We start from the raw sequence: 26,263 nt of genomic DNA, 5'->3' as shown, positions 1-26,263 counted from the left end.
TAAGAACACTACATCAGCTTTACGGATTCTTCCACATAGGGAAAGCTAGCGCTCCTTTTGCATACTTTCTAAGAGAGAGCAAGGCAGTAGGAACCAGGAACCTGGAAGGTTACCATTACCAGGGCACCACATATCTGTGCGTGCATTTTCTGCCCAATAGCTAAAGCTGAAAAGCCCCCAGATGAGCTCTGCCGTAAAGATGATATCATAGCATGTGGTTACACAGCAGTCAGCCAGCCAGCCAGGCAGTCAGGTTCCTGCACCAGCCAGCGCTCATTTACCCCCCCACACACACACACACACACACACACACACACACACACACACACACACACACACACACACAGCCGTTATTGCTCGTCTCCGCTCTGAATATTCATCCATTTTCCACATCGTCCTCGACTATCCTAATCACAGTCACTTCCCCTTTAATCACAGGGCTGTAATTAGGCCCTAATAAACCATTTTGCCGTCCTCTTGGAGCAGCTCTGTGTCACTCACATATCAAACCATGAAATAATATATTAAAGGCTGTCAACCTCAAAGGAAAGCTCCTCGGGCTGCATAGATACAGATACTGGAGGCACACCCTCTTACACTAATTTAAATTATCGAGAGCTCCAACATGTGACGCTGGCTACGCCATGCCTGAAACCGAGCTAGGCCAGGCAAAAGCGATGACTATTCCAGACTAAGGTTTTTCTGGTTTCTTATGATGTCGGGTAATTGTTTAAACCTGAGTGGATATGGCAGAATTACTTTCTCTGCCTGCCAAGAAGAGAAAAAGTGCTCTGTAGCACTTTTCTCCTCTGTTTCGTTTCTCCCTTTCTAATTCAGTCCAACACAGGCTTCAAGGAAAGCCTCAGTGATTCCATGTTCATCTCGGAGAGCCAGCATTGGGGACGATCACTGACCACAAGTTGATCATGATGATGGTTTAATTAGAAGCCTCTCTCTAGGCTGGCCGCAGCCCAAACTCCTCCACCCTGCAGATGGTGACCAATAAATGTAGCTTCACCGAGGAAGAGGAGGAACATCCCTCCCCTGCTTACCATCATCCCCACCCCTAACCAAGGACATAAAGCGTTCCTCCACTGTGACATTCAACCACAACCCAGGGTCTGGCGTGGTGTGTGTGTGTGTTCCACCAATGCTATTCACATTCTCCCCGTCTCTCTCTCTAAACTGGTATAGAGCGACCACTCCTGCTTCCATATGAGAAGGGCTTAATGATAGCAGATTTGTTCCAGTGTAATAATGGTGTTTATAAGGTGGCCGCAATTCAATTGACCACTACAAACTTGCTTTCACTGTGAGGAGAGATGTAAATGATTGGTTATTTACAGGAGAAACCCTCCGGCCTCTGGGGTTGAATAAGTTCAACACTGTCATACTTTCAGTTTGTGTCTCAGTCATGCATGTGTTTGTCCTTAACATCAGTAAGCTGGTGGTGGCCCTCCGCAGCCCATCCAGTCCAGTGTGGCTAATCCTCAGCCAGGACACCCCGTCCCCTCGTTTCCCCTCCTCGCCTTCCCTTCCCCTTGTACAACCTTCTCGTCAGCCACCCTCCCCATCCCTCCCTCCCTCCCCAGCCCCCTCCCAGAAGTTTCTGCACACTTACTGCCTGGCAGTGTGTGTAACTGTGTGTGTTGTATGTGGGTGTGTAGCATGTAGCTTGTGCCAGAGTGGCTATCCTCTCAGATTGTCAAAGAGGCTCATTGGAAATTCACAGCAGGGTCAAACCACAAGCTTTCTCCATCATTTCAGCAGATTTCTCTTTTTTTAAGTCCCATTCAAAAAAAAATATTATTAAAGACTATTCTCTTTGCATTTATGCTTCTGGCACGGAGCAGTCTGGGATTTCCTCAGAGTGAGCACTATATCTGTGTGTAAGGACAAGTGCAGTGAAAGCTAACAGAAACATTCGTCACTTCACTCTGTTTCACTGCCCAACTCCATTCTGTTTTTACATTGGTAGTTTGGAGTAAAAATTGCCTCTTTGAGCATGTCCTAAACAAACTGACTGCTCTGAAAGCAAAACTTTGAACTTTTTTCCCACTTAAAATACTTTTGTTTCTAAAGAAAGTAGTGAGTTTTAATTCAATTTCGATTTGTTTTCCACTTTGGTCGAAGCAAAATGTTCATATTTTCCGACATAGTGTTTATACTGTGCTTAATATGTGCTGGCAGAGAGAGAGAGAGAGAGAGAGAGAGAGAGAGAGAGAGAGAGAGAGAGAGAGAGAGAGAGAGAGAGAGAGAGGAGAGAGAGAGGAGAGAGCAGTCTGGGAGAGAGAGAGAGAGAGAGAGAGAGAGCAGTTGGGAGAGAGAGAGAGAGAGAGAGAGAGAGAGAGAGAGAGAGAGAGAGAGAGAGAGAGAGAGAGAGAGAGAGAGAGAGCAGTCTGGGGAGAGAGAGAGAGAGAGAGAGAGAGAGAGAGAGAGAGAGAGCAGTCTGGGAGAGAGAGAGAGAGAGAGAGAGAGAGCAGTCTGGGAGAGAGAGAGAGAGAGAGAGAGAGAGAGAGAGAGAGAGAGAGAAGAATATGACAGCTCCTGCCCCTGCTATGCCAAATGACTGGTGAGGCAGTAGGACTTTGTCATGTGGAACACATTTCTAGGATTTTTATTTATATACTGTATTGACACAAACTCTCCATTCTAGAGAGGCCCCAAGTAGATAAGCTGTAGCTCTGAGAGAGATGGACTCAGTAGAGGGCTCAACCACTCACAGCTCCCTATACTGATGAGCAACACGAAAACATTTCTAGCACTCAGCTTTAAACTGTGAGTACTCACTCAAGCAGCCAAATACAGTTTTTATACAGCCTACTGCTGAAGAGGAGGGTTGACCAGCATTGTCCTTCTCAAAACAACTCCAGTTCAATCTGCTCCAGTAGCAGGAGACTCAGTTCAGTCCACTTCCACAGTATCAGAGAGGTCTGGGGCGACACAGAGTACATTACCTTAGACGAACACTAACATCATTATCTGCTGAGTCCTCACAATGAGGAATGTTCAGACAAGCTGCTCTCAGCCTCCGTCTCTCGTCTCCTCACCACTCCACATCACGAGGGCCTCTCTTTCTCTGTCCCTCTCTTCTCTATCTGCCTCTCTCTCTCTTGCTCCCTCTCCCTCTCTTTCTTTCTGAACATAGGTATGAGTAAATTATACATGATGCAATAACTACATTCTAATTTTCTCAGAGAAGGCGAAAGAGAGAGAGAGAGAGCTTGTGGTTGAGTCTGCTGAAGCCATTTTCTCATGACGCACATCGAGGGCAAAGCCCTGTAAAAAAATCCAAGTTGGTGTAAATAATCATGGAAGAAGGAAACAAAAGACCTGGGTTTGTACCAGGGGAGACATTTTGGTTAACTTCATCAGAACGTCAGCCACAAGAGCCCCCCCCTCTTGTTACTTTAATCTAATTTTGGCATTATGCATTCCCAGTTTCCACACAAAAAGTGTAGAGGAATCTTGACTTTGGCTCAATACATCCCAGCTTTTCCAAATAATTTTCCAGGACGTTTTTAGCCACATTGCCTATTCCATGTCAGCAACTGATCAGTACTAGACCTTGCCACTAGGTCCAGTTCTATGGGTCTATGTAAATGTTATATCCAAAGAAAAATAGATACTGTAAAAGACCTGAGAGATATACCATCCATACTCAGTAAGCTTTTTCCAATGTATTATCTAAGAGATGGAGAACGGAGAAAATGCATGCGCTGATGTCTCAGATTTCTGGGGCCTTATTGATATTGCGTAGAAACTATTGTAAAATACTACTTACGAACGGAATTTAGAATGTTGGTACACATAGAAAAAGAGTGATTTATCAAACAATCCTACGAGCGTGATACGCACACCGGTAGGAGATAACCATTGATAAATACCAATCGTTTTTAGCCTCAGTGCTCGTGCACGACCTTGGCCATAATTAACCATATATCATCCCTTTAAAACCTGTGGGGAATATATAACGCCGTACAATTAAAAACAACGGCGCAACCAAAAAAAGCTACGAAAAAAATAACTTTTCAGAGACTTAATAGAGGTGTCTAAATATTTTATTTGGCTCGCTCAGTTGTGGCTTGACCAGTAAAAATAAAAACATAGCTACAAAGAGAGGACCATTAGGAAAATTCAAGTTGCTTTAGCGATGGCAAATATACTTTAAATGAGTAGGCAACTCACTAATAAGCAATCCATCCTCAACAGCTCCCTCCTGTAGCTATGTAGGCCAACATTGCTGTTCTACAGAATGAACGAGTCGTGCGTTCCGTCTGGCCACGACATTCAGCAGCATTTTTTGCGCATTACATAACCTATCACCTGCACATTAATAGTGGAAACCTTTTCTGTTCACATAGATTAACTCGTTTTGTGATCGTGTTTTTATGGCGTTGTGGGTGCCGTCTATTGCTCCGTTCGTATTTGTGAACCCATTGATGGCAAAGAAACCCCCTCTTGAAATAGTGTATGGAAATTGTATGTTACAGTTCGTTTTGCTGATGATTGCATCCAAAACATTGGCTCATCGAGGGATGTGAGATGCCGATCGGCGAACTCCCGCTGAAAAGTGCCCATTGCTAAACACCAGAGGGTTGATAGCACTTTGATGTGCACCGGAATGGCAAGCGTTTGCCTTTCTAAAGTAGGCCTTAAATCCTTGCAAAGATCCTATACGATTGGTTTTGGGAAACGATATCTATACTTTCAGCAAAAACAGTCCTACCTGTCTCTAAAAACATGCTCTTCGCAAAATGAAGCGTGTGCCAAATCTTCCAACAGAGCAAGATCAGCCATCTCTAATTTGATTTCCCATTATCTGAGTCTCTAATAGTATTTCAACAATGGTTTCACTTTCACACGTGCCTCTAATTTAACAAATTACTGTACTTTATATGGATTATTATGTAAAACATGGACTGATGTGGTCAAATGATATATGGCCTGTCAAGATACATTTGAAGTCAGAAGTTTACATACACTTAGGTTGGAGTCATTAAAATTAGTTTTTCAACCACTCCACACATTTCTTGTTAACAAACTATAGTTTTGGCAAGTCGGTAAGGACATCTACTTTGTGCATGACACAAGTCATTTTTCCAATAATTGTTTACAGACATATTATTTCACTAAAATTCACAGTATCACAATTCCAGTGGGTCAGACGTTTACATACCATGCCTTTAAACAGCTTGGAAAATTCCAGAAAATGATGTCATGGCTTTAGAAGCTTCTGATAGGCTAACTAACATAATTTGAGTCAATTGGAGGTGGATGTATTTCAAGGCCTTCATTCAAACTCAGTGCCTCTTTTCTTGACATCATGGGGAAATCAAAAGAAATCAGCCAAGACCTCAGAAACAAAATTGTAGACCTCCACAAGTCTGGTTCATCATTGGGAGCAATTTCCAAATGCCTGAAGGTACCACGTTCATCTGTACAAACAATAGTACACAAGTATAAACACCATGAGACCACGCAGCTGTCATACCTCTTAGGAAGGAGACGCGTTCTGTCTCCTTGAGATGAACGCACTTTGGTTAAGAAAAGTGCAAATCAATCCCAGAACAACAGCAAAGGGCCTTGTGAAGATGCTGGAGAAAACAGGTACAAAAGTATCTATATCCACAGTAAAACGAGTCCTATATCAACAAACCCAAAAGGCCGCTCATCAAGGAAGAAGCCACTGCTCCAAAACCGCCATAAAAAAGCCAGACTACGGTTTGCAACTGCACATGGGGACAAAGATTGTACTTTTTTGATAAATGTCCTCTAGTCTGATGAAACAAAAATAGAACTGTTTGGCCATAATAACCATCATTATGTTCGGAGTAAAAAGGGGGAGGCTTGCAAGTCGAAGAACACCATCCCAACCGTGAAGCACGGGGGTGGCAGCATCATGTTGTGGGGGTGCTTTGCTGCAGGAGGGACTGGTGCACTTCACAAAATAGGTGGCATCATGAGAAAGGAAAATAATATGGATATATTGAAGCAACATCTCAAGACATCAGTCAGGAAGTTAAAGCTTGGTCGCAAATGGGTCTTCCAAATGGACAATGACCCCAAGCATACTTCCAAAGTTGTGGCAAAATGTCTTAAGGACAACAAAGTCAAGGTATTGGAGTGGCCATCACAAAGCCCTGACCTCAATCCCATAAAAAATGTGTGGGTAGAACTGAAAAAGTGTGTGCGAGCAAGTTGGCCTACAAACCTGACTCAGTTACACTAGCTCTGTCAGGAGGAATGGGCCAAAATTCACCCAACTTATTGTGGGAAGCTTGTGAAAGGCTAATACTAATTGAGTGTATGTAAACTTCTGACCCACTGGGAATGTGATGAAAGAAAAAAAACTGAAAGAAAAAATTCTCTCTACTATTATTCTGACATTTCACATTCTTAAAATAAAGTGGTGATCCTAACTGACCTAAGACAGGGAATTTTTATTTGGATTAATTGTCAGGAATTGTGAAAAACTGAGTTTAAATGTATTTGGCTAAGGTGTATGTAAACTTCCGACTTCAACTGTATGTTGCATGAATTCACAATGGAAATACAATTAAATAAAACAATTATTTAATTATTACTCTCACAATTTCAAAAATGTTCAACATATATTTCTCCCATTCTACGCTTGGTAAGCAGTTCCCTTATTCCACCACTATGCACCTTGCGTACGCATGATCATGGCAGTTTCTAAATTTACATACACTCTCAATCAAAAGTTCCTTTTGAAAAATCCCACACTTTGCGTGGAAATGATCCTACGCATGGTTTAGGCACAGATTTGTGCCTATGCATGATTGATAAATGAGGCCCCAGGACTTTATTTTGCATTTACGTAATTCTTCAGTGACACAGTGACACGTGGAGGGGCAAGCTGTTTAATATGGGCTGATAGTCCACACAGTCTTCCCCATCAAGCTGCTGTGTGGGGAAGTCAAAGCTCGGGTGTTGCCTTGTAAATCAAGGTGCCAAATCATATCTGATCAATTAGTGACCTCGTCTCATTACTCTGCACAGTAAACTTTGTGATCTATCATTTGGTGACAGTTTTGCAATGTATAAAGATGTGGATGGCAGTGGAGGCCCCTAAAAACAAATAGAGCCCCAGTATTGTACAGCATCAGTGGTGCTGAGCGTCATGTGTCAACTAAACTGCTCCCAGCATGCTTTACTCCGGGAGCAGAGAGCAGGGAGCAGCGCAGCACAGACACAATCGTGGAGCATATTTTACATCTCATATCTGATGGAACTGGCAGATATCAGGCTAGCTGTCAGCCTCCAGGAACTGGCTAACGTCTAACCTGCGAAAACAGAAAAGCACCGTGCTAACCCCAGCTTCACTGTGGAAAACACACAGGCAGATGCAAGAGGCCTGAATTATCAAAGATTAAATACGACACGTGTGTCTCTCCATAAAGCATGGTTACCTTACTGTATATGCTCTGATGTTAAAGGGATACTTTGGGATGCAGGCAATGAGGCCCTTTATCTATTTCCCCAGAGTCAGATGAACTTGTAGACACCATTTTTATGTCTCTGTCCAGTATGAAGGAAGTTAGAAGTAGTTTGTTGAGCCAGTGCTAACTAGTGTGGACTAGAAGCCTATGGGTGTCAGCTAGCATGCTACCTCTAACTTCCTTCATACTGGACACAGAGACATAAAAATGCCAAAATCCTGAAGAATCTCTTTAAGTTGTACAGGACGCTCCAATCTCAGCTCATTACAAACCTATGAACAAATTCTTATTTTCAATGACGGCCTAGGAACAGTGGGTTAACTGCCTTGTTCGGGGGCAGAATGACAGATTTTTACCTTGTCAGCTCAGGGATTCAATCTTGCAACCTTTCGGTTACAAGTCCAATGCTCTAACCACTAGGCTACCTGCCGCCCCATATTTCAAGAGGAAAGGGAATTTCCTATTTCACATTTCCAAGTAAGACTATTCATGTGGCTTACATCATTCCCAGTAAGTTTATCCAGTCGGGTTTTCCTAATTACTAGTGTTACCAATCCTCCTTGTAAATGCTAATATCAATGGACAAAATGCATCCTGAATGTGATACATTCTAATTAGAACAGGGTGACGGGTATACAAAGTTTTCTTCCTGGTACCTCACTCTCACCCAGAGAGCTGCCCATGTTGGTTTCCAGTTTGATATTTCCATAGTGTCCTTTTGTACTAAGTCCTTGGCAGCGGCCAGCCCAAGGGAAGGCCTGATCCAAACACAATGAGGGGATCACAAGGAAAGGGTTGTTCTGAGGCCTTTGTGTTCCAGCAGCATAGAGGCCCACATCACAGTAATCTCTCTTCCCTCGTTCTCTCACAAGACCCAACCTCAGATCTTCTCCAATTCAGGAAGGACAGGGACCACAGTACACTGTCGAACAAACCAACAAGGAACTGTTGACCCCGGCCCCGTTTGGAGAAATCTGCAACAAGGTCACTAACTAATAACAAGTTATGTAAATCATTGAACACAAGAGTGGGATTTCATGGCCTTTCCACAATAAAAGTTATGAATAAATACTGCTAATGAATACAGTGCATATAGAATATGAAATATCACTGGCAATGTCAACGGTTGACATGACAATAACGTACACTAAATCATGTCTATTCTGAGGGCTAAAATAAAACAGGCAGCCACACCGAGAGGCTAGATAAAGAAAACTAAACTCTCCACAACAGGAGCGTGGACTGGCATTCACATTTGTACAAAATTATAGGTGTATTGAGAGAAGCATGCAGGAGTCGACCGCTTGCACACTGCTCGGGAAAGACGACAACACTCAGCTGCTTCAGTGTACTGTGCTAACTGCGTGCCGAGCAAGGGCTCCAAAACCACTGCATTTTAATTACAGGCAGTACTGTGGGCCTCTTTGATATGGAAATAGAGCCAGCCATCTTCACACATGGACTGTGCAAATCTTCATGTGACTCATAGAAACAATGAGCTGTACTAATTCTTCCAGCTGACAGTGCTACTGATTACCGTCCCCTACAGAAACAGCCCTGTGTCAAAAACACACGGCCACCAAGGCCCCTCCAATTAATTCTACATATTAATGTGTGATATTTAAAAAGAGAGAATTCAATAGAGGCTATTTACCATAGCCGGCACTGTTGCATTTTGAAGTCTAACTTAATTATGCACAACTATGCTTTGGATTAAAAGAAATTGTCCAATTATTTTGCAGTCCAAACGTGAAACATATTCAGTGGGTGAGTGAATGAAACAGTTCAAATTGTACCCCTTTGGTGAGTTATGAAATCATATTGTTCATGTGAAGCGATACAATTGCTCAAAATCTACATTGGTTTAGCTTTATTTATACCCGTGTAAAATACTAATGCTCATTTTTAAATCAGAATGTTCAAACCCAGTTCCCTACCAAACACTTATAGCTAATGTGATACTAGAGGTCTGGTTGAATCTATAGGGAAATCTCTATCTCTCTCTGTGGTACTGTACCTTGGTCTTCAACATGTAATGGGATACAGGTGCTGATGGTTTTCAATTTAAAGAAAAGGATGCACTCAACCTATTTAATTTAATGTAATTGCATGTAGTTCATGTAATCTCACAGCAGAAGTCATCTGGACCCAAGGTTACTAAGAAAACAGTGAAAGCCTTTATAAAGAAACAACCAATTTAGCTTGGACTGCAGCTAAAATACAAACAACTGCACTGACATGTCTCGATGTGCAGTAGATTCAGAATCCTTATTCTAATCTAAAGCAAGACTGCAATTTGGGAGTGTAGTTAAACCCCAGATAAGTATACTGTAGCCTAGCTAATTTTCACTTAAAATTCTGAAAATAATTCTTAAGTCTGATGACAACTAAGTATGAGGACTTACGCATCTCACCAAGACCATGTGTCTAATCATTAATCTACAGTATCCACCTTCAAGACTTGAAAATCATCTGTGTCTGTACAGTTAGATAGCTAGCCTCTGGATGCCCCCATTGTCTGATGCTGATGTCTCACTAGAACCATTGATTTCATCAATATTTCAAGACTCACCCATCACCCATGAGTGGTGAGAATGGTTTGTACTGAGAGGAGTACATTTTCTCTGGGAACAAAACCATTACATTCAGAGATGGAGACTGGACCCTCTCCAGACTGTCAACGTTGGAAATGAAAAGGTCCTTGAGATGTGTTCACCTCAAGCCAGAAAGGGCATAAAAAGATGTGAGGATTCTTTGAAAGTCATTTTAGGCACGTTTCATTTACATTGCAAGTCTTCACTTCATTTATTAAAACTGCATTCACAGTTTGCATAATGAGAATTAACATTTTTGTGCATTAATGTGCTGTAAAGAGCTTTTTTTTTTTTTTGTGTCATACACGAAGATCATAATGGTGCCAGATCTGAAGGTGCCAAAGACCTTCAATAATGCATGTTGAGAACTTGAAGCAGAAAAATCTGAGGACTACAAAAGAAAGACTCCTGTAATGAACATGTTGCCATCGGTTTTGATCATTGTTGAAATATTCTGCTTCAAATTAGCTAACACTTATAAAGACAGATGTCACAACATGCGCTGCCACATTTATTATCCCCAGAAATCCTCTCCCTTCTGCTGCCACACGCCCTACCTTTACCAGGCCTGCTGTTGTTTACCTGCTTCTCTCATCTTGTTTATCATTAGGCCTCGGCTGCCACTCCGCTCCCCCTCAGACATGGAGAGGAGCTATAAGTGTTTGGTAGGGAACTGGGTTTGAACATTCTGATTTAAAATGAGCATTAGTATTTTACACGGGTATAAATAAAGCTAAACCAATGTACATTTTGAGCAATTGTATCGCTTCACATGAACAATATGATTTCATAACTCACCAAAGGGGTACTAGTCCTCCTCTCCTCTCCTCTCCTCTCCTCTCCTCTCCTCTCCTCTCCTCTCCTCTCCTCTCCTCTCCTCTCCTCTCCTCTCCTCTCCTCTCCTCTCCTCAACTCTCCTCAACTAGCCCCTGTGCTCTTTCCCTGCCAGCCTGCATCCAAGGAGCAACATCTCTCTCATTATTCATACTGTAACTACGGTAACTATTACTATCGCACTGACTGATTCAAAATCTCAATTGAAAAAACAAAAAGTTAAAAAAGGAGAGACTTAAATGAAGATTGCATCTGTCATGGATGACCTGATCCAGTGACCCCCCAGACAGACTATCACAAGCCAAGCACAGCACAGTGTCTGGGGTACAACAAGAAGGAACCGACGTGCCCCGTACACACACACACGCACACACACACACACGCGCACACGCACACGCACTCGTATCAACTCGTATCATTTGTATCAGTTAACCTCATTAAGCCAGAATCATTTGGCCCAACTTAAATATCCAATATAGCTCAACTTATCAAATTCATAAAGTTGCTGTAAAGTACTCTACATAATGTAGGCTATTTATAAAGGCAAGTTGTTACATCAAATGTTATTGATCTTGGAATGTTGTTCTTTCTCATGCTGTTAGAGCAATAGCAATATGCAGGTCATAATATCATTTTAAGGGCTAGGAGTTCAGTTTGGCAAGGGAATTAGCTACGGATAAACCAAGGCCATACAATTAAACCAATTCCATGAACTTTACCTCATGGTTCTAGGATGCAGAACTCTGTCTTAAGCATAATCACTAATGAAACCAGATGAAGCCTTTACTGCAAGGGCTAAAATAATACACAACAGTACACTTTCAATACATTTTTCTTATTCTTATTTTCTTATTTCAGTCTTCATTGTCAATTAATATTTCAAACTGCTGAAGCACAGAAACATCCCATCCATATCCACTGTGTCCTATAATAGTTGTCTCTGAGGCTATTATGGAGTGGCACTGATGTAGCAATTAACAGATCAGACTCAGTAAAAGCAACCATTGATGCAAAATGCACATACCAAAAACATACAAGGAAGACGTAAATGTTTTCAAATCATTCTAAAATATTTTCAAATCACCAAACCCATTAGTCATCAATATCAAATACTGTGTATACGTACATAGGCCTACATACATTCAACATTCTGTACATACGGTACATGCATAAATGCGTGCACACACACACACACACACACACACACACACACACACACACATTCTCACAGACAAACACGCACACACACACATACATAGATTGCACACAAATACACACACACACACACACACACACACACACACACACACACATTCTCACAGACAAACACGCACACACACACATACATAGATTGCACACAAATACACACACACACACACACACACACACACACACACACACACACACACACACACACATTCTCACAGACAAACACGCACACACACACATACATAGATTGCACACAAATACACACACACACACACACACACACACACAGTAAATAGAGTGATGAACTAAAACATTATGTGATAAGAGTAGTAATGTATTCCACAGTAGATAAGATACCCCTTTGAGACAACAGTCCAAGGACCAGCTCACATCATGTAATTGAAAGGGAACCATTCAAAGTTAATTTAATGCTCCAGTTTTAAATTGACGCAGCACTGTAATGCCTGGTCTTCACCCTGCCTCCTTAGAGAGTACATCAACATTCAATTAAACACACATGGTAGGCTACTGACCCTACACCAGCCTTCCCAGCTTCATGAAGCTAATTGCTGTGCATGATATACAAAGCACAAAATAATTGACAAAATATATATTACAACATACTCTTTAAACTAACAATAGCCTGGTATGGAATAAAACAGATCCCCTTCTGCATGTTGTCTTGCTGAGATCTAAAACCACATCATGTCCATAGACTCAATAACTAAAATCAAGCATTGTATTTGCATTGTACTCACACATATTTATAAAAATATGATAACTATTGTGGTCAAGTGTATTATAAACTCACATTGCAGGTCTAGATTGCGCTGTCAATAATTACAATATTTCTGCACTGTCTAATCAAAAGCAATAAGTTTAACCCTCAGGAAAACAATACATTCAAAAAACGTAAACGTACGTAACAGTATTAGGCTACTAAATAGGACAACATTTGTTCTAATAATAAAAAATATTGTTATTGTTTTGCTCATAATTCGCGGTCGTTTAATGACAGAAAATGAGTTTCCAATTGCAAAGTTCGTCTCGCAATATGCAACTCTATTGATCTGGGATTGAATGGGGATCTATTTAAACAAGAGAGCCACCGTGAAAGAGCGCCGAGCACAGGCTGTGAAGCATGCGGTTTCGGTATGTCAAAATGCACTTCTAAATCTCTGAACTTACTGGCACCATATGCGTCAGGGAGTCGATATCTTTATGCCGGATCCAGTTCGGAAATGTTTTTCTCTCTCGCAAAACCACAAGTCCACGTGCAGATAGTCCTGAAAATCAAACAGTAGGAAATATATGAAATGTTACAATAGGTGAGATTTCAAACCATAAATCTGAATCAAAATGCCAAATACGCACCAAAATGGCTAATAAAACATTTACATCAACTTTCATCATCGTATTAAAAGTGAAACAAATAATCCAACATTATGGATAATATAAGCCTAATCAATATAACCTTTGATTTCAATAACAGCTTTGTGTACAAGACAATCAATGTGCAACACATAGAACAAGAGGTCAAATTCAAATATTATCTGTAGTCTACGCCTATGTATAAAAACGTAGGTACGTTTAAATGATAAAAATCGGATTACATCTACCATGTTATTCATATTATATTGTAATGTTCCTTTCATCCATTTTATTGCCGTGTGGAGGGACTGTGGCCTACGTTTCTTTTAGAGTATTTAGAGTGCGTAAAAAATAAACAAAGATGAGCAGAAACGGAGAGAAAAGGGACCTGGCAATCGCGGAGTCATTTTTTATTTCCCTGATAAAATACGAGTTGAAACAGCCGTGCAGTGAACCATCAACAGAACTCCTTTGCTCCTCACTAATTTGTTACAGGCAGTGTTAAACTGTCCGTCAGAGGAAAAACTATCTAATATTGAGCAGCCAGACAGTGCCGAATGTCCCTGTATAGCTATCAGGACAATGTGCTGAATTGGCAGTCTAATTATAAATGTGCCATTTAGACTTCCATTGGGCTCCGGTGCCACCTTACCTTATGAGGGAACTTGCACTCTCAACTAACAGCAACTGTTCAAAAGAAAATACCATTACGAGATCAACTTCACCCGAACAGAGGAACAAGCCGGACGATTGTTCTTCACCCATGCAGCCTCTCACTTAAGACATGATTGTATTATTACACCGGGTTATGACGGACTGGACACTATTTGGAAGGCAAATAGGAGAAAAGCTAAACTGTCTATAATGAAGGTTTCAGATTTCGAATACTGGGTGGGCACAACAATTGTATTTATTTCTAATGTTAAGAAAAAAAGGAGCATAGGAATATTCCCCGGTAGCAATAGGTCTAGGCTACATTAGGCTACATTAGGCTATAGCGTCCATATTTGCAGTGACAGAGAAAACCTCTGTATTCCTCCTCTCATACTTTAAGAACTAAGCTATCCATTGTCTGCTTTCTCTGTTTTCTATTAAATTGTTATCACTGCTTGTGCATAAGTTAGAAAAAAAGCTTTATCTGAGACTGCGAATGTCTCATTTTGGGAAACACCTTGTAAATGATGAGCTATCTTCACACAACAGACAAGTTCACACAAACTGCGTTGCATTTGTCCTCCCACTACCTTGGTATACAATCGTGTTTTGGGGAAAATCTCAAGCACCTTCAAAAGCCATGTGTGATATTAAAATAGCTAAATATCTGATTATAGCCTATTATGCGGTAAAAGTTATTGTTTAAAAAAAAATCTAAATTAAAAATGAGGGAAACTATATCCAATCTATAACACTTAGAAACAAATAAAATGGAAATATTTTGAATATTTAGCATACAATTAAATCTGTGCATTCAATTATCTGCACTGTATCTATAGCCAGATTCACACCTGTCCATAAAGACAATAGTGCAAAAGAAACAAAATAATTACACCAGATGACTTACGTTAGTCCCTAAAACCGTCCGAGAGCAGCGCTTTGTAGGCTTGTAGGGGAAGCCTTGTCCAGGTATATCGTCTCTAAATGGGATAGCCTTTCGGGGAGTAGTTGGATTTAATTTATGGCTTATGCATTCTTTTAAGGTCAATTTGCCTGACCTCCAGTTAAAGTTAAGGCAGAGTGAATTCCCAACCTCCTACAACATAGGAAACAATTACGAATATACATGTTTTACACTGAATTATAATTCCGGTCGAACGATAAATATAGATTACTTAGAGTTTGGAAACAAGACAACTAAATAAACCATATGCTCAAGTTCGAAGAAACTTGTAAATCTCGCAACCAGAAATACCAGGGAGAAAGGAAGTGTATGGAAGGGGACCTAGAGCAATGCGCACGTCATTGTCAATGAATAGTACCGCTCAGTGGACAAAAGTGAAATTGCCTTCCAGTCCCACAGGAGAAAGTTATTGAGCATCCGGATACCAACACCATAGCAAAACACATATAAATTGATGATCATTTTTAAGAGTTGAATTTCGCGACAAGACTTTGCGGATGCGTAACCAACAATTAAATAAAAAGGTTTGCGCGTAATTCATACAGCCTACTCCTAGCCTACCTAGCTGTATGTAGGTTAAATCAGTAACCTAACTGCTAATCCAAGAGAAATATAGAGCTGTTGATATCAATATCTCGAGATGAACGATTGAATGTAACTTATAAGTTACACAAGTATCCTTTGTCGGTAAATGAAACAGGGCATCATTGGTACTGTAGCTATCCAAACCTTTCCAGAGAACGCTTGCGCTTGTCTTTTTCACGCACTCTGCTTTTGCGTTTACCACGGCTCTCGCGATTGAGAAACAATAAATAAGAATGTTATCATGTTCCCCTTACAAAAAAACGCCCTACAAATAAATAATTTCACCCCATGAAAACCTGAACAAAGAAGCGTGAGAGAGAGAAAACAGTTTAACACCCCTATTGACATCGAAAGAGGCGAACTCTGTTACGTACCAACAAAAACAGGCAAAATAACGCAGTTTACATGAAAACACGATACAACATGTTAAAACTAAGCACGTTTTTACCTTGAGATCAGCGGAGAAAAGAGAGATGCAGGTCCTGACGGTATCGTATCCCGAGTCGTGTTTCGCGTTATATTACGTTAAAACATAACGATTACTATCTGTAGAGAAAAGGAAAGACAACTAAAGTCTGCTATGGTTCCCACTGGCTATATGAGGGGATCCCGTTCTTTTTATGAAGTTTAATTGTCAAAACTGCAAGGAGCTTTTGTTGTTATCTATCCTCTTTATCTCCCTCTCTCTCAGAGACAAGAGAAGACGACGCAGAGCTGTCAATCTTGGCAATCAATGTGAGCGGCCATGTCGCAAGTATTCAAAGCATTTCCCGTCGTGCAACATCAGAAAGTGAGTGGCCAGGGCATTGATCTGAGTAAGGCAAAGAGGCAGGACTCCCCCTCCCAGCCCAGACAAGACAAGAGATGCGAAAGAGAGAGAGAGAGAGAGAGAGAGAGAGAGAGCGACAGAGAGAGAGAGTTTAGTGAGTGATTAGACAGAGGGAGATTTTGCTCTTGATTTGATTAAATACAACAATTATCCGATGATTATACAGCAGCACAATTGAAAGTTGCGACAACATAATTTGCACTTGAACAAACTCCAATAAGAGTTATTGTCCTATTTACCTGTAAAGTGGACTACGTAAGGCATTCTTTTTTGTCTTTTGCCTTACTCTAAATTAATGGAACAATTTTATCAACAGCACATGCCAGAAACGCTCTTCAGAGTTGAAGACAGAAAACTACTCGGTTAGGGGTTAGCTATACTGTACCTATAATATAACACTGCTGGCCTTTATAACAGATCCACTGAAACTTTCATATGAAGTGACGTGTAAAGAACTCGAGTGTCAACCATACCATTTTATGACAAACGGTATTTGGCATAGGCTATAACAGTCATAGAATGATTGTCTATGTTGGGTAGGAATTTAATGTAGCAGGAATACGTTGATACACTGTAGCCTATAGTCTACATTGTTAATTTCAGCATTATATAGACGAAGTATAAGTTAATACAGGTAAGCGAAAGGCAATTAATAAAGTATTTCATAAAAATGTGTCATAATTTCAAATATAAGATGATAATCTCTCTCAAATAGGGATCCAATCTGTTTCTATTCGTCTGATCTGTATAAAATAATATCAATATCAGCAAGGTTTATTGCGTTAGTGATAACTAAATTATTGAGAACTCAATATATCACTTTTATAAAAGAAGCATGATTATCCCATGGTTTCCTATTCATAGGAAATCATCCTATGATGCATACACATAACATTACAGATCGATGTGCTATTGTCTTTTCAATACACACAATAGTTTATAGACGTTGAAGTTTTGTTTTGGTTGACATAGCCTACACTTTTTATGCAAACAAAAAAACGTGTTATTGATGATTGAAACAACCAGTTATAGGTCAACCTGTCTCAGAAAAGTATTTCAAAAAATATATTGGAAGCCCACCAGAACACTTACTTATTACTTTACATATAATAGGCTACATTGTAAAATGAAAATGAAGTGACATTTTTTATATCAAAATAATATTTGGGTCACTAGGCCTACCAAGCAAATGTTTTCCGCCCCCTTGAACATTCAATATAAAATATTTCAAAGGCTTAAATAGAATTCCTGGTTTTTATTATAGGCTACAATTCCATTGAAATTAGAGGAATAACATCACTTTTCAAGAGTTCTACAGTAGCCTGCTATGTATCCTCAAAATCGTAAAAGACAAGAAACAAATCTATAGCATCAAAGGGCTGTATAGACCAAACTCTAGCGGACATAATTAACGACAAATAGAACAAAAACATTTCAACAGTAGGCTATATAGCTTGATATTAGATGGACAACTCTTCTGAGGAATAATAGTTCAACACCTTTGTCAGCTGTAAAGGTAGGTAAGCTACAGTGAAGAAAAGTAACGGTCCACCGCGGGGCGATATATAGGCTACAGGTAAGATGTAACCACAGGTTGCAGCACACTGAGAGACACTTGAGTTACGCGCTGTCTTCAGCTACACTCAACAGAATCAACAATCATTATCACGCACCATCATCAGTTAAAATGAATCCCAACAACAATATGACATAAAGAACAATGCGATAGCTAGTTGAAAATGCAAAGGAACAAGTTTGTAATATACAGCATAGGTGGACAAAACAAAGTACGACAAAACCTTTAACACTCGCTTTCAAGAACAGCAGGACAATGGTTTCATTCATTCAATAGGTAAATAAGACAGTGTTGTACTTACAATGACAGGGACAGAAGCAGTAGGAAATACTGTTTGTTAACTGAAGAGTCACAGAGGGCTAAAAAGAGGAGGGGAGGAGAAGAAGTGGGAGAGAGAGAGAGAGAGAGAGAGAATACAGCCCCCTCACAAATCTTATCGCATCTGCTCTGGCTCTTCTCTGTCTTTCATTTTCACATTTTCACATTCCTTTTGTTCAAGAGAAAATCATATCCACACGTCACATCTTTTTATTATTCATTTGGAGCATTACGTTCAAGACAGTAAACCTAATGCACTGCAAACTTTTCCTCACAATAAGTGCGTTGTCTCCTTTTGTTCTGAAATATAAATGTATAAGTCAAACCAGCGTATCTACGCTAAAGGGCTAACTAATGCCCACCAAGCTCTCCAAAACACCTGGAGCATAATACTCAGGTATTGTTTCATTTTATATATTATTAAGATTGGTAAGTTCTACAGAAACAAAGGAGTGTAAGTCCTATTAACGATGGAGAACACTTGTTTCATTATAAAGTGGTCCAAGGAGACTTTGTGTGGATTTTCTACTGGATCTTAAATGAGAACGAGGAAACGCATTGCTCTTCAATGACGATGCAGGCAAGCGATTCCTCAAATTTGAAAAACAAGGATGTTGGCACATTTTGGATTTCCCTCTGAGGTAGAAGATTCAAATGTGTTCTTTCAATTAGTTATAATTTCAGTGTGGTTAATGTTAAAGACAATTAAAACGTATTATCTTAGCTGTGTAACTATTCGCAAAGTCATATTGTACATAGGCCTACACTAGGGAAATGGCATGTTGCGTTGAAATCAAGAGGCCTATTGTATTTTGGGATTTTGAAAAATGTATGTGTGCGATGCATATTGTTGAGAGCAATGTGTTTTAATAATTAATTAATTCACTTACTGACATATATTTAATGTAACATTTTATATTTTCGTGTTTCATTTATTTAACAGTAGAAAGGTAAGCTAGCACCATTCAAAGAGCAGTTAAGTTTACTTGTTAGACGTGACTCATACGCCACCTTTCGGAGACTTTGAGAATTTCCTCTTGCGCCTCTTGCTCATGAAACACTGTAAATAGGATTCATTTGTAACACAGAGAGAGGCAAGACATGGTTTGAGGTAGACAAATTAGTTGATGCCGTTTTGAATTAAACTCCAAGCTACTAAAACAACGCAATTCAATAGACTAAATAAATAATAGTTATAATTTGTCAGCCTAAAAAGCTTCAAGATATCTTACTGTAACATGATGAAAACTTACACCATGACTCATCTGGTCTCATTGAATGTGGCTTAACATGTTTTCTGGTTCACTGTGGTAATTAGTGTTCTAAATGTGGCCAGATATGGCTATGCAGATAACTACAATAATAAGATGCAACTAATTTGAAAATGTACAACTCTTGAATATGTCAATTCATTTATAATTGATTAACTGTTGATTACTTGGATACATCATTTTTTCTGTGTGTGGTCAACTGAAGGAAGTGCAGATTATTGGCTCTTGGTCCTCCGGTGCTCATAACCAGGCAACTGCCTGCATAAAGAGAGAGATTGTGTCAGTCCAACTGGTTGGGGTAAGGCAGCAGCATACATCACATTTGCATATCCTGAGCTACTTTGATGCATCTTGAAATGCAAGTCTAGCCTATTAATATTTGAAAAGGAGAGTGCATGAAAATCAACATTTTTGTTACATTAAATTAACACGTGTTCTTCTCCTGTTCTGCATGGTTAATTAGAGAACACTATTCTGTCAGAGGATATGAGGGGGTTGCCGTGTGATTTGTTGGGTTAGCACCAGAGCCATTCAACAACACGTTACATATACGGCAGCTTCATGTCGGAGTTCAGCTTCATGGCAGTTTCTTTTTAAATCATACATGATTACAGATGCTCCTGAAAAGGCGTGGAAGCTTCCTCTACTTTATATCATCCAGGAAACAAATGACACTGCAACAGAAGTTGAGAAGAAAAAAAATTCAATTCAGATGAGTGATAGAATAATTTATTCTTAGAAATGTGCACAGACAATGGATACGATTTTCACATACTGTCAGAGTCAAAATGGCATGTCCCTTTGTAGTAAAGCAATAGACGAAAAGGAAACCCAGATCATAAGGTCTAAACTGTAACCTTTTGAACAATAAATACCGCCTCACTACCTTCAAAAATATTTGAGCTCAATAAAATGACAAAGAAAATGATGGTGTGCATTGCAGAGGAGCCATAAAGAACAGAAAATAACAAACTGCAACATATTATGTGGCAGGAAACAAGAAGGGATCAATTAACTGTTGGTGGTCGGAAAACCAATTCATTACGACGTTTTGTGTTGGTGGCAAGACTTTAGAAACATTTTAATTATAGATAATAGCTTCATGGGAGGAACATGTGTGCAACATATTTGACTATAATGCTCTGCACTGAACATAGGCCCTTTTCAAGTTGAGGTGTTGATCCTTTGGGAGCTGTCATAAAGTTAGCCATTCCTTTATTGAGATAAAACCCTAACAGGTTGAAGTTGACAATGGTAAACATGACTGAGGACATTCATTTTAAAGTGTGCCAAAGTATTCCTTGTAATTCTTGGTCAAAGTTAATTGCAAGTTTAACGTATGTAGTATTTGACATCCTGGCTACTGACTGCACTCAACTGTGTTAGTCTTCAGATAATTGTCAAATGATTGTCAAATGATTCTACAAAATACACAATAATTAAAAAAACATTGTTACAACTTGCCAGCAGAATGTTAAAAAATATATTTTAAGAAATATACTCACCTGGAATGTGTAAATAGGGGTTATTTTCTCATAATGATTTATTTAGGTAAACACTTTCCTGCATAAGTTGAGTGTTCACAAGCCTTCCTTTATATACAGTGCTAACAGGCACAGTTACTTTCCATGGTTCAAATGTATTCTCAAGGTTGATAATGAAGCAATAAGGCCCGAGGGGGTGTGGTATATTGGCCATATACCACAAACCCCCGAGGTGCCTTATTGCTATTATAAACTGGTTTCCAACACAAGTAGAACAGTAAACAAGTATTTTTGCGTCATATCCATGGTATATTGTCTGACACTGTATACACACGGCTGAAGTGCTGTTTCAGCCAATCAGAATCCAGGACCGAAACTACTTGGTTTATAATGTTCAATAATGTTTTATAGGCCTACATACAGTTAGCTCTTAAGGTAATATCATACCTTAGCTATACAGCAAAAATAAGACAAATTGATACATGTATCAATGTTATTTGACTTGGCACATACTAAATAGGGTACTGCTAATTTATTTGACTCCAGATGCCAAAAGAGAAAGGTCAGAAAGGTCAAATCAATTACCATATTTCCAGAGCATCATGTATGATGACCAGTCTGTAAACTGGCATTATTGATGGAGGTTGGGTGGGTGGGTGCTCCATTGCTTTCACAAACTGACACACTCAATGAACGCTCCACAATCTGGACATGAACCAGGCATAAAGGCCGACATCCACCACACTTCATTATTAATGAATGCCAAGTTATGTAATTAACTCAAACAACATTTGCATACATGCAAATCCTCCTTCTCCCAATTGGACCTGTAAAGTGGGACACTCTGTTCTCATTAGCTGACCCAAATCTCTTACTTGTAACTCCAAATTTCCTCAAAGTTTAGTCAGGATCTAATGTTTCCTTTTAGGTTAACAGGGAACGACTAATTCATCATTTTTAAATAAGGGAATCTAAATGCTTTGTCTAATTACATAATGATAAGGACGTCATATTTCTATATTGAACTACTTAATTACCAATTCATTACTATCTGCACAAACTCCACTAATGCATATTGCTAGCTCAGGGGTGGGGCTTGAAGAGGGTTGAAAAATGTGTGAGATTCTTACCATGTTAGCAGTGTCTTCCGTCATTGATCAGCAGAGTGAAAATGTAGGTTGTTGCCCCTCACATAAAAAGGTTCACTAAAAGTCAAAGGCTTACAATACCTGAACAAACACACAAACACTCGATGACTAAACAATTAACTGCTGCAGATGAAATGGTGGAATGAGATCTCAACTATGGCATGATATGAAACGTTGGAAAACAGAGCCCTTTACACACAAGCAGTAACCAATGCCCTAACCCATTCAATTATTAAACCATTGGGAAATGTTCAGTCTTTATGGTGAGGGTGTGTTCTCGTCATCATCATCATCATCTTCATAATGCTTGCTTCGTAGAGGATTAAAAGGGCCTGAAGATGGCACACATCTGCACAACACATCCTCTATACAACCCAAAGTGAGAGAGTGAAAGTGAGCCTTATTAAAACTACTCATCTAACGTTCATTTGTACCAATAACCAACACTGCAATACATTTCAGCACGGTGCAGGTTTTTTCTTTTGTGCTTGCAGACAGAGTTGTGCCTTAATTTGAAGTGAAATGTGTTGCTAAGAGGCAGACAAAGTTTGAGCTGCTGCTGGATCAAAGAGGAAGCCCAAGGGCATCTGCTTCATTCATGTACACAAAAAGCCCAATTCATTGTAGGTATTGTAAATGCAAGCCGTTTAAGGAACATGAGAGCATTTCATTGTTTTCTTTAACACAGCATTTTTTGAACATTCATACTCAATCATTTATAGGGTAGAACAACTGTGTTTACATAAACCTGTTATCATATACACTATTTACAGTGCCTTCAGATGTATTCGTACCCCATGACTTATTCCACATTTTCTTTTGTTACAGCCTGAATTAAAAATGGATTAACATTACAAAAAATTCACCCATCCATAATGACAATGTGAAAACATCTTTTTATAAATGTTTAAACATTTATTGAAAATGAAATACAGATATATCTCATTTACATAAGTATTTACACCCGAGTCAATACTTTGTAGAAGCACTCTTTCTGGGTAAGTCTCTAAGGTCTTTCCACACATAGATTGTGCAACATTTACCCATTATTCTTTTCAAATTCTTCAAGCTCTGTCAAATTGGTGATTGATCATTGCTAGAAAAACATTTTCAGGTCTTGCCATAGATTTTCAAGTAGATTTCAGTCAAAACTGTAACTTGGCCACTCAGGAACATTCACTGTCTTCTTGGTAAGAAACTCCAGTGTAGATTTGTCCTTGTGTTTTAGGTTGTTGTCCTGCTGGAAGGTGAATCCATCTCCCAGTGTCTGGTGGAAAGCAGACTGAACCAGGTTTTCCGCTAGGATTTTGCCTGTGCTTCACTCCATTCTGTATCTTTGTAGTAACTGGGTGTATTGAAACACCATCCAAAGTGTAATTCATAACTTCACCTTCCTCAGAGGGATAATAGATGTCATTTTTTTCTCTCCCGCATCTACAAATAAGTGCCCTTTGCGAGGCATTGGAAGACCTCCCTGGTCTTTGTGGTTGAATCTGTGTTTGAAATTCATTGCTTGACTGAGGGACCTTACAGATAATTGTATGTGTGGGGTACAGAGATGAGGTAGTCATTCATGCAACTTATGCAACTTATTATGTGACTTGTTAAGCACAGTTTTACTCCTGAATTATTTAGGCTTGCCATGAGAAAGGGGTTGAATACTTATTGACTCAAGACATTTCAGCTTTTCATTTTTTATTAATTTGTAAAAATGTCTAAAAACATAATTCCACTTTTACATTATAGGCCAGTGACAACAAATCTCAATTGAATCAATTTTAAATTCAGCCTGAAACACAACAAAATGTGGAAAAAGTCTAGGGGTGTTTATACTTTCTGAAGAAAGTGTATATGTCTACCCTGAAAGGCTGTGCTGAAGCACAAGTACATTGTTTTAACCATTGAATAAGTTGTATTGCAATAAACTGAGCAAGAATGAGACAACGTATATACTAATAAATATCAGTCTTAAAACGTTACGGGTTTATTTTATTATTTTCATTTTATGTAGGCATGTACAGTGTGTTGGGAGAGAATATTCAATAATTCTTAACTGTTCAATAATTGAACACCAGCCCATCCCTTATTAAAGCATGTATATTGATCTTGAGATGATAAAAGAGCATAAAAGACCATTTTAGAATCAACGTACCTTTTGTGTTGGATCCTTTGGTTCAGCTCATGTACAATCAGAGTCCAATCAGAGTCCAGTCAGGATTTGTATGGTGTCTAGTAGAGACACTGACTGGGCTTTCACTACTAGACCATCCTCCCTGCACACGCCAGCCTTCTAGTGGTCATGGAATATTGTGAATTACACAAAAAGTCAAGCTTAAATACCCAGGGCCATGCCCTTTATTGAAACGAGCTATACCTGGGACCGGCAAAGGTTAACATGGGGCATGTTTACCAACAAACAGTTCCACCCTGTTACAATCATGTGGGAAGAGAAACCTTCACTGTTTTTCACAGTTGTTTACTCTGGATTTCATTTCAAGTTCTCAAATCATTTATAGTTTCAAAATGACTAAAGGTTGTCTCCCCCCAAGTGCTCAGCTACAGAATTTTGGAGTCTACTGGGAAAGTCTGGAATTCCTTTTTCTATTCATGTACATTTGAAAACCTTTTCCTTGAGTCAGTGAGGAACATTTTGTAAAGGATTAATGTGCGAGGCCTTGATTACGTTGAACAGAAGAAGACAGAATTAGCATAATAGGCCCTATTTCATTCTCTTTGAAGTCCAGAGCATAGCATAACAAATGTATATGAACCAGCAGCCAAACGTCAATAAATGGAAATGCCACAATCCTCAGTGGATGGTCTTGGGTGAATTTCTGCAGGAGGAGGAAAAAAACAGCCCATTTATTGCAAAATAAGCAGAATAGCGGATGTGATGGGTCTTATACCCACCAGGGCTAGCAGGCACTCTGGGGCCCACACTCCCACTCCTCGAGATGGCATGGAGAGAGAGGAGATGTGGCAGCTCCCACTGTGGAGCTCTGGGAGGTGCATCCCCTCTCACAGGTGTTTTCAAAGAGTACCACGATGCAGACAAGGGTATGTAGTTACTCTCCAATTAAAGATAAAGATCTCACAAGGGAGGCGAGAGCAGTTTACTGGACCACCAGCCAAAGGAGCATAGCCTATAAGCAAGATACCAGTACATGCTATACGAATATGTTAGAACTGTAGAATTATGTATAGGACTGAAAGATCGATTGCAATTGATTCTAGTCATGATTTTTATATAGCTGACCTTCCATTTACAGAACATGTGAAAAAGTAAGTTGCAAAAAGCTTAGATTCATAATTCCATCAGCTTTGATTCATAAGTTCGATGCCATGTTCATCTCAAGAGGTTTATTTTACAAAGTAAAAGATCTTTGATTTAAAGATACAAATTCTATGCTTCAGATACACCAATGTTATTACTACCCACCTTCCCAGTTGAAAATGTAGAGACATGGAATAGAAAATGCCCTTTAAGAAGGTGAAGCTTTAAACTAAAGAAACATTTAATGTTTTTTTGTATTGAAAGTTTGCCTCATTTGGTTTGAGCCTGTAAAGTTGGATTCCCTTCTCAGATAATAGAATGAAATGTAACAGGTCAAAGCAATCAATAGGAATGTTCAAAAAGAATACTTGGAGCTGTGATGAGGCTACATGTTGTACTTTTTGGTCAGCATGAAGAGAAGGTTATCAGAACTGGCACAAGATAAAGGGTTTTGAAGATTCCAACACAGTCAACCATATTATTCAACTGTCATCCACATAGTAGTACAATTATTAAACTGACGCAATAACATATGATTTAAATTCAATACTGTACAATAGGCTATAAGACCTAAGAGTTTTGGGGGTTCATATTCTCTGAATACCTCAGTATACCGTGATCTTAAACCGGTTATTACGACTACTGCATGAGTCTGTTGTCTGAAGACAAAACATTTGATAAGGCAAATG

General features: G+C 39.5%; 1 protein-coding gene across 11 annotated transcripts in view; it reads right to left on the bottom strand.

The window, feature by feature from the left end:
- Window positions 1-18,441, bottom strand: part of LOC106587493 (transcription factor SOX-6) — a 203,970-nt gene extending 185,529 nt beyond the window's left edge. For 4 of the 11 annotated variants that reach the window (XM_045708398.1, XM_045708408.1, XM_045708404.1 and 1 more), the window contains exons 1-2: window positions 16,123-16,472; window positions 13,289-13,386 (exon numbers count right to left, since the gene is read on the bottom strand). The gene's annotated coding sequence lies outside the window, so the exon portion shown is untranslated. Of the gene's footprint in view, window positions 1-13,288; window positions 13,387-13,719; window positions 13,741-14,123; window positions 14,364-15,032; window positions 15,362-16,122; window positions 16,473-18,380 lie in introns of those variants that run through there. The other 7 variants (XM_045708402.1, XM_045708409.1, XM_045708412.1 and 4 more) reach the window with 4 other exon arrangements.
- Window positions 18,442-26,263: the final 7,822 nt, after the last annotated feature.

Source organism: Salmo salar, chromosome ssa26 (genome assembly GCF_905237065.1).
Source record: "Salmo salar chromosome ssa26, Ssal_v3.1, whole genome shotgun sequence".
Taxonomy (NCBI): domain Eukaryota; kingdom Metazoa; phylum Chordata; class Actinopteri; order Salmoniformes; family Salmonidae; genus Salmo; species Salmo salar.
Note: the sequence above shows the minus strand (reverse complement) of the source record. Positions and strands in the feature narration are given on the sequence as shown.